This window comes from Carassius gibelio, chromosome B10 (genome assembly GCF_023724105.1).
Source record: "Carassius gibelio isolate Cgi1373 ecotype wild population from Czech Republic chromosome B10, carGib1.2-hapl.c, whole genome shotgun sequence".
In the NCBI taxonomy this organism is placed as follows: domain Eukaryota; kingdom Metazoa; phylum Chordata; class Actinopteri; order Cypriniformes; family Cyprinidae; genus Carassius; species Carassius gibelio.
The window spans coordinates 12,163,523-12,173,496 of record NC_068405.1 but is presented as its reverse complement, the minus strand read 5'-3'; positions in this window follow the sequence as shown (position 1 = coordinate 12,173,496).

The window sequence follows — 9,974 nt, the reverse complement described above, 5'->3', positions numbered from 1 at the left end:
AGACTATTGAGTGGAAAAAATAGAGAAATCCTTTTAATAATAATAATAACACCCAACCCCCCCCCCCCCCACATCATTCAGAGCCGATGCATGAAAAAAAAAGCTTAAATCTGGACCATTGGCAAGTGAAGAGGGGGGGGGGGGGGAATTCGGATGTGGGTGTGTTGAAAATGGTCTGACACGGAAACAAGTGAAAATTAAAGCTGCAAGCAGCGATGAACGGGCCCTCGCACCCGGGCTCACCGGCAGTAAGTGGCTTTAGTAGATATGTGAACGGTGAGAAATATGCATTTAAACTCAGAAATATAAGTGGAATATGTCAAAGTTTATTCCATATATCTGCCAATTTTCCTGTTGTAAGCAGGTGGCGCTGTCATTATAATGGAATATTGGCCTTCAGATGTGTTCAGGCCAGGACTCTTATCGAACATGTGAAGTTTAGGGAAGATTGAACATTTAATGCCTGAGTTACAACAACTTCTCTTCCGATGGCGAGACATCAAATTTTGTCATGGCGCCATGGACACACCCTTTAACAAAATCTCAAGATCTCCACAATTTAACATTGCAAAGAACTTTAGATTAGACTGACCAAAATAAAATTTGGATGTCATAACATTTCTTGGAGTAGTTATTTGCAGTGTAAAACATTGACACTTCCTGCTGCCAGCAGGTGGCGCTATGACTATGACTGAATATGGGCATGTAGATCTGTTAAGGGCAGAAGTCTTATCTAACATGTGAAGTTTGAGGCAGATTGGACATTGTATGTCTGAGTTACAGCAGCTTCCTTTTTCATGGCGAAACATCGAAATTTGTCAGGCCGCCATGGACACGCCCTTTAACGAAACCTCAAGATCTTCGCAATTAAACATCGCAAAGGGCTTAAGATTACACTGACCAAGTTTGGTGTTTATCTGAATAAATCTCTAGGAGGAGTTCGTTAAAGTACAACCCCTGAAAATGGCAAAAACTATGCCAATTTTGCAGAGAAAATTCTAAATAACCGACTTCCTGTTGGGATTCGGATTTCGTACCAAGAGACTTTTTTGTAGGTATTGGTGTGTTACATGTGTGTACCGATTTTTGTACATGTACGTGAAACATAGCTCGAGGCGCACTCCATTGAAAGTGCATATGCACTCCGTTGAAAGTGTATAGGTGGCGCTATCGAGCCATTTTGCCACACCCAATGGAATATTTGCCTTCATATCTGTTCAGGCCAGGACCCTTATCACACATGTGAAGTTTGGGGAAGATCAGACATTTTATGCCTGAGTTATAACATATTTTATTCCCATGGCGAGACATCGAACTTCGTCGCGGCGCCATGGACACGCCTTTTAACATAATCTCAAGATCTTCACAACTAAACATCACACAGGTCTTTAGATTAGACTGACCACAAAAAAGACATTGATGTCATAACATTTCTGGAAATAGTTTGTCGCAGTGTAAAATATGTCACTTCCTGTTGCCAATAGGTGGCGCTATGACTATAACTGAATATTGGCATGTAGATTTGTTCAGGTCAAGAGTCTTATCCAACATGTGTAGTTTGGGGCAGATTGGACATTGTATGTCTGAGTTACAGCAACTTCCTTTTTATGGCGAAACATCGAAATTTGTCAGGCCGCCATGGACACGCCCTTTAACGAAACCTCAAGTCCTTCGCAATTTAACATCGCAAATGGCTTTAGATTACACTGACCAAGTTTGGTGTTGATCTGAATAAATCTCTAGGAGGAGTTCGTTAAAGTACAACCCCTGAAAATGGCAAAAACAACAGCAATTTTGAAGGGAAAATTCAAAATAACCGACTTCCTGTTGAGATCCGGATTTCGTACCAAGATACTTTTTTGTAGGTATTGGAGTGTTACATGTGTGTACCAATTTTTGTACATGTACGTGAAACATAGCTCGAGGCGCACTCCGTTGAAAGTGTATAGGTGGCGCTATAGAGCCATTCTGCCACACCCGGTGGAATATTGGCCTGAAGATCTGTTCAGGCCAGGACTCTTATCACACATGTGAAGTTTGGGGAAGATCGGACATCTTATGCCTGAGTTATAACATCTTTTATTCGCATGGCGAGACATCGAACTTCGTCGCGGCGCCATGAACAAGCCTTTTAACGAAAACTCAAGATCTTCACAACTGAACATCGCACAGGCCTTTAGATTAGACTGACCACAAAAAAGACATTGATGTCATAAAATTTCTAGGAGTAGTTCGTCGCAGCGTAAAATATGTCACTTCCTGTTGCCAATAGGTGGCGCTATGACTATAACTGAATATGGGCATGTCAATCTGTTCAGGTTCGGAGTCTCATCAAACATGTGAAGTTTGGGGCAGATTGGTCATTGTATGTGTGAGTTATAGCAACTTCATTTTTCATGGCGAATCATCGAAATTCGCCAGGCCGCCACGGACACGCCCTTCAACGAAAAGTCAGGATCTTCGCAATTTAACATCGCAAAGGCCTTTAGATTAGGCATACCAAATTTGGTGTTGATTTGAAGAACTCTCTAGGAGGAGTTCGTTAAAATACAACACATGGAAATGACCAAAATTACACAAAATATGCTCATAATATTAAAAATAACCGACTTCCTGTTGGGTTTAGAATTTCGCTCCAAGAGTCTTTTTTGTAGGTATTGGTGTGTTACATATGTGTGCCAATTTTCGTGCATGTACGTGAAACATAGCTGGAAGGCTGTTGATTTTCTTGGTATAGGTGGCGCTGTCGAGCCATTTTACCACACCCTCTTCTGAATCCTATATCAGACGAAAATTTTCACCAGGTTTGACGAGTGTGCAAAGTTTCATGACTTTTTGAGCATGTTAAAGCCCTCAAAAATGCGATTCATTCGGGAGAAGAAGAAGAAGAAGAAGAAGAATAAATATAGCTGCAAGCAGCGATGGCGGGCTCAAGCCATCAGTGCAACACCACCCCTGTGGCATCAGGTAAACTGTGCCAAGCGGGCACATGCATTCACAATAGCACTCTGGCAGTCAGGTTTTAAGGGATACGGCAGTTAAAGGGTTAATCCGAATCATCTAGACTTTGAAATCACATTCACAGAACAATATATATAACTTTAGAAACACATTTTTCAATCTGAGTTAAACCTTTTTTTGGGCTTATTTTATCAGTAAAGGAAAAAATGCCTAATAATTCTTCACACCTGAATATAAGGAGTTTTGTTTTTCTCTTCCAGGCTTCATGGTCAACTACATATGTATCACACTCGTTGCTTTCTATAGTGCAGCTCAACCAATTCTCATCCCATTCGTCCATATTTGTGAAATCACAAATCCCGGACAATATTTGTTGTAGTCCAAACAATTTGTTCATTATAGTTTTTAAAAAGTGTTTTTTGTTAAATAAAATATCTCCTTTTGAATTGGACTTTCAGCTTAGTAACTTTGCAGAACTTTTTTTTATGCTGAAACAACAACATTACAGTATAACTAAATTTGAAAAATAATAATAGCACTCCTTTAATAGGCATTATTAAACAGTTCATAAATACAGCTATAAATGTTTTGTTCTTAAGCTATAAAGTTCAATCATTGTATTTTCATACTTTAAGTATTATAACATTATTCTAGTTGTCAGCAGGGGCGCTGCACAAGATCCCGGGCCCTATGCATAGGGAGTCCTAATGGTGACAGTCCTTTGTGAGCTCATCTAAAGCAAAGACTATTTATACATTTAAATCATTCACAAATGAGATTTAAAGGAACATTCATCTACCAAACTAAAAAGTCAAAAACAACACAGAGGGATACAGAACACAGAAATATTTTTTCAAGATGGATAAAAAGAAACTGTACAGCTGTACACTTGATAAAAAAAAAAAAAATAAAAAAAAATTATATATATATATATATATATATATATATATATATATATATATATATATATATATATATATATATATTTTTTTTTTTTTTTTTATCAAGTATATATATATATATACATGTGTCTGTGTGTGTGTATTGGCTTTCCAATGCCGTTGATAATAGGGGTTAGCAAGTTTAAAACACGTACAGAGTCCATGCAGACGGATGTAGATGCATAACAAATGTCTTTCTTTATTACTTGAACTCCATTAAAAATGATCTCAAACGTCTTGTGTCCTCTCCTTGTTCACATGTACACACAAAGCCATACCTTATGGACTGCATACAACCAGAATCCACCTGGAGAGCAAGTCTACAGTGCACTCAAAAACTGTGCTTCCCACATACCAACACACACACATATATATATATATATATATATATATATATATATATATATATATATATATATATATATATATATATATATATATATATATATAATTCAAGTGTACAGTTTCCTTTTATTGCATATTGAAATAAATATTTCTGTATCAATCTGTGTTGTGTTTGTTTATTTTTAGTTTTAGTTTTCTTAGGAAGATAACTGACCCTTTACTCTCCTTTTTAAAATATGTCCTTATAAACCAAGAAAAAGTTATTTATAGCTGTATTTATAAGCTGCTTACTAATGACTATTAATGTTGGGACAAGACTTTATAAAGCACAAACTGACTATTTACTAATGAGTGCAGTTATTATAAAGTGTTACCAATGCATTTACTAATGTTAGCAAATAAGACATTATTTTACAGTGTTATCAAATCCTTAAATGATTTATAAGTGTTCTGCTTGCATTACAGCTTAGTCTTCATCTGTGAGCTGAACAGATTTACTGTTACATCCATGACATTATGTAAATTCAAATAAATAGCATGTCAGAGGATGTCATAGGTCAGTATCAAATGAGTTTGAAATTATTATTTGCAGCACAAATAAGGTTTTTTAGGATTTTTTAAAATCCCTAAAACTGTCAGAAAAGGATAAGGCCTAAGATATTTCTATGTGAGTGGCTAAATTTATTTTTGTTTTTATAATCGTAATACATAAACTATGAAATTATACAAAATGTATAAAAAAGTAAATAAATAAATACGCTACATTAAAAAAGCAGCCAAGACAAATGAGTCTCCTTTTTTATATATATAGATTAAAATTGAAGACAGAAGCAGCTGGTATATGCGGTCACTTAATATTCAAATCCAGTAGATCCACTTCAGATTTATTTCTCAACAGTTTATGTTCACGTGGCTGTTTTCGTTTATATTCGCCAAGCTATTATGTATTTTGAAATAATCTTGTCCGTGATGTGTTCGTTCGTACGACGAAAGGCAGAATCCTGCAGCTCCAGAGATATATGTTATTGTGCCAGTCGCGCTTTCAAATAGTCTTGCACACTTAAACGGGTCACAAACACTATTTAGCTCTTGTATTTAGCTCTTGTTGTGTTATAATGTGTGTATTGTGTGCATTTATGGCAATATTTTATTTTAAAAAGCTCTTAAACAAGAATAAATTTGTTAGTTTTGAACTTGTGGCACTGTGCGCGCTGATCGGAGCGGTGATTTCAGATAGGCAGCCACAAATATTTAATTTTCACACAAACAGTTCAAAAACATCTGAATTTAGCTCTTGGTGTGTTCTAATTTGTGAATTGTGTGATATCGCTGCAATACTTTATTCTTAATAGCTATGAAACAAGAATAAACTCGTTTTTTCTGAGCTCGTCATTCCACACGCTCCTGCTCAGAGCGGTGATTAATCTCTCCTGTTTCTCACGTATCACTGACCACACATCAATTATTAATGAGCCCTGACCCGGTAATAATCATATATGTTGGTTTAGCTTGTCAGTGTGAATTAAATCTAAGTATTTATTTGTATTTTAACCGATTTAAAAGAGAAACTAAAACTCCGTTAATTGCACCTGTAGGGGCGCAATTTCTCTCAGACAATGGAAGTCTAAGCACATACACTCAAACAGAGGGACAGAAGTGAGATGAGATGTCTGACAGTTTTTTAATTTTCTGTTACCCATACAGTGTTGTAAAGTCGTGAAACTATCCATATTTACTCAGAATGACTTTTTGTCTGTATGAAAAAAGGTTTTGAAGTGTTTGGAATTAAAAAATGCAGGAAAATTAATAATTCCATTTTTAATGTCATTTAAAAAAAATCACAGAGACAAAACCGTTCAAGCTATCCAAAATCTATTGGCAATTTAAGTTGTTTAAAATGTTTTGGCATCATGTAGACAAAATTTGGTGTGTATAGTGTTACTCTCCTCTGAGCAGTATGCATTAATTCACAGCTAAATGTAAAAAAAAAAATCCACATTCAAATCAAAATAGCTGACTTCCTGTTGATCGTAGCTGATGACTGTGAATTAGAAAGTTGTCCGTCTTGATGAGAACAATTTTTGTACCGAGTTTGGTGTCTGTAGCTAAAACTAACCCCCCCACTTTTGACAAAAGGTGGCGCTATAGAGTGCCTCTTCCACGCCCTCTTATGAACTTTTGCCAGTGTCTAGTTATCATAAATACTGATATGTGTTCTGAGTTTGATGAAATTCTAAGCATGTTATATGCCTCAAAATCACCTGAGAAGTATTCCAGTTTAACATGTTGCCACGGCAACAATATTTTTAGATATCAATATCCCCCCAGCAGATTTATATAGGCTGTGTTTTAACATTATTCTGATGAAGTTTGAAGCAAATTGAGTAATAATAAGATGCTGAATTCAAAGCATTTTGAAAATGACACACTTCCTGCTGCCAGTTGGTGGCGCTATAACTTTGACTCCTAATAGTCACATATATGCGATCGACATCATACAAAGAATAATCTGATGAAGTTTGATTAAAATCAGGAAATGTATGTGGATGGTATTAGACACTTCCTGTTTCTCATTTCTCGCCATAATTTCAACACCTCGCCACGAGCAAACCGTTAGAGATATCAAAAATCCCCTGGCAATTTTTCATCCCCAATGTCTTGAGATCATGTTGACCGAATTTGGTGGCAATCTGCAAAAAAACCTATGACAAGTATTTCAAATTCCAGAGCATGCGCTTTTTACATAACTCTAAATAGCTGACTTCCTGTTGGGCGGAGCCTATGACATGCAATACGAAAGTTGTTCGGCACGATGAGATCTATATGTGTACTGAGTTTCATATGCATATGTGTGAGTATGTGTGAGCTATACATCAACATTTCTGACTGTGATCCAGGGGGCGCCGTAGAGCCCCTGTGCCACGCCCGGGTCCCAGCCTCTGCAGGCTCCTAAAGGCCACAGATTCCAAAGTGTGCGCAAATTTTCAAGAGTTTTTGAGTATGTTAAGGACCCCAAAAGCCCCCACAACTTTGACGAAAAATATGAATACTAAACCCTAAATAACCAACTTCCTGTTGGGCGGAGCCTATGACATGCAGTACGAAAGTTGTTTGGTTTGATGAGATCTACATGTGTACCGAGTTTCGTGTGTCTACGTGCAAGTATGTATGATATATGGCCCTCAGTATTCCAGGGGGCGCTGTAGAGCCCCTGTGCCACGCCCGTATATCTGTCTCTGCCCAGCCCTAATGGCCGCAGGTTCCAAGGTGTGTGCCAATTTTCAAGAGTTTTCGAGCATGTTAAGGACCCCAAAAGCCCCCGTAACGTTGGAAAATAATAATAATAATAATAAAAAATAATCCTAAGGAAAACAATAGGGCTCTCGCCCTCCAGGCTTGAGCCCTAATAATAATAAAAAACAAAGCAGATACAAGAGGGTCCTCGCACCTCGGTGCTCGGGCCCTAATTAAAGCTGCAAGCAGCGATGAACGGGCCCTCGCACCCGGGCGCACCGCCATCGTGTGGCTTTAGTAAAAAGGTGAACGTTGAGAAATATGCATTTAATGTCCTGAATATAAGTGGAATATATCAAAGTATATCCCATATATGTGCCAATCTTACCGTTGCCAGCAGGTGGCGCTATCATTATAATGGAATATTGGCCTTCAGATGTGTTCAGGCCAGGACTCTTATCAAACATGTGAAGTTTGCGGAAGATTGAACATTTTATGCTTGAGTTACAATAACTTCTCTTCCGATGGCGAGACATCAAATTTTGTCATGGCGCCATGGACACACCCTTTAACAAAATCTCAAGATCTCCACAATTTAACATTGCAAAGAACTTTAGATTAGACTGACCAAAATAAAATTTGGATGTCATAAAATTTCTTGGAGTAGTTATTTGCAGTGTAAAACATTGACACTTCCTGCTGCCAGCAGGTGGCGCTATGACTATAACTGAATATGGGCATGTAGCTCTGTTAAGGGCAGAAGTCTTATCTAACATGTGAAGTTTGAGGCAGATTGGACATTGTATGTCTGAGTTACAGCAGCTTCCTTTTTCATGGCGAAACATCGAAATTTGTCAGGCCGCCATGGACACGCCCTTTAACGAAACCTCAAGATCTTCGCAATTAAACATCGCAAAGGGCTTAAGATTACACTGACCAAGTTTGGTGTTTATCTGAATAAATCTCTAGGAGGAGTTCGTTAAAGTACAACCCCTGAAAATGGCAAAAACTATGCCAATTTTGCAGAGAAAATTCTAAATAACCGACTTCCTGTTGGGATTCGGATTTCGTACCAAGAGACTTTTTTGTAGGTATTGGTGTGTTACATGTGTGTACCGATTTTTGTACATGTACGTGAAACATAGCTCGAGGCGCACTCCATTGAAAGTGCATATGCACTCCGTTGAAAGTGTATAGGTGGCGCTATCGAGCCATTTTGCCACACCCAATGGAATATTTGCCTTCATGTCTGTTCAGGCCAGGACCCTTATCACACATTTAAAGTTTGGGGAAGATCGGACATTTTATGCCTGAGTTATAACATATTTTATTCCCATGGCGAGACATCGAATTTCGTCGCGGCGCCATGGACACGCCTTTTAACATAATCTCAAGATCTTCACAACTAAACATCACACAGGTCTTTAGATTAGACTGACCACAAAAAAGACATTGATGTCATAACATTTCTGGAAATAGTTTGTCGCAGTGTAAAATATGTCACTTCCTGTTGCCAATAGGTGGCGCTATGACTATAACTGAATATTGGCATGTAGATTTGTTCAGGTCAAGAGTCTTATCCAACATGTGTAGTTTGGGGCAGATTGGACATTGTATGTCTGAGTTACAGCAACTTCCTTTTTATGGCGAAACATCGAAATTTGTCAGGCCGCCATGGACACGCCCTTTAACGAAACCTCAAGTCCTTCGCAATTTAACATCGCAAATGGCTTTAGATTACACTGACCAAGTTTGGTGTTGATCTGAATAAATCTCTAGGAGGAGTTCGTTAAAGTACAACCCCTGAAAATGGCAAAAACAACAGCAATTTTGAAGGGAAAATTCAAAATAACCGACTTCCTGTTGGGATCCGGATTTCGTACCAAGAGACTTTTTTGTAGGTATTGGAGTGTTACATGTGTGTACCAATTTTTGTACATGTACGTGAAACATAGCTCGAGGCGCACTCCGTTGAAAGTGTATAGGTGGCGCTATAGAGCCATTCTGCCACACCCGGTGGAATATTGGCCTGAAGATCTGTTCAGGCCAGGACTCTTATCACACATGTGAAGTTTGGGGAAGATCGGACATTTTATGCCTGAGTTATAACATCTTTTATTCTCATGGCGAGACATCGAACTTCGTCGCGGCGCCATGAACAAGCCATTTAACGAAAACTCAAGATCTTCACAACTGAACATCGCACAGGCCTTTAGATTAGACTGACCACAAAAAAGACATTGATGTCATAAAATTTCTAGGAGTAGTTCGTCGCAGCGTAAAATATGTCACTTCCTGTTGCCAATAGGTGGCGCTATGAATATAACTGAATATGGGCATGTCAATCTGTTCAGCTTCGGAGTCTCATCAAACATTTGAAGTTTGGGGCAAATTGGTCATTGTATGTCTGAGTTATAGCAACTTCATTTTTCATGGCGAATCATCGAAATTCGCCAGGCCGCCACGGACACGCCCTTCAACGAAAACTCAAGA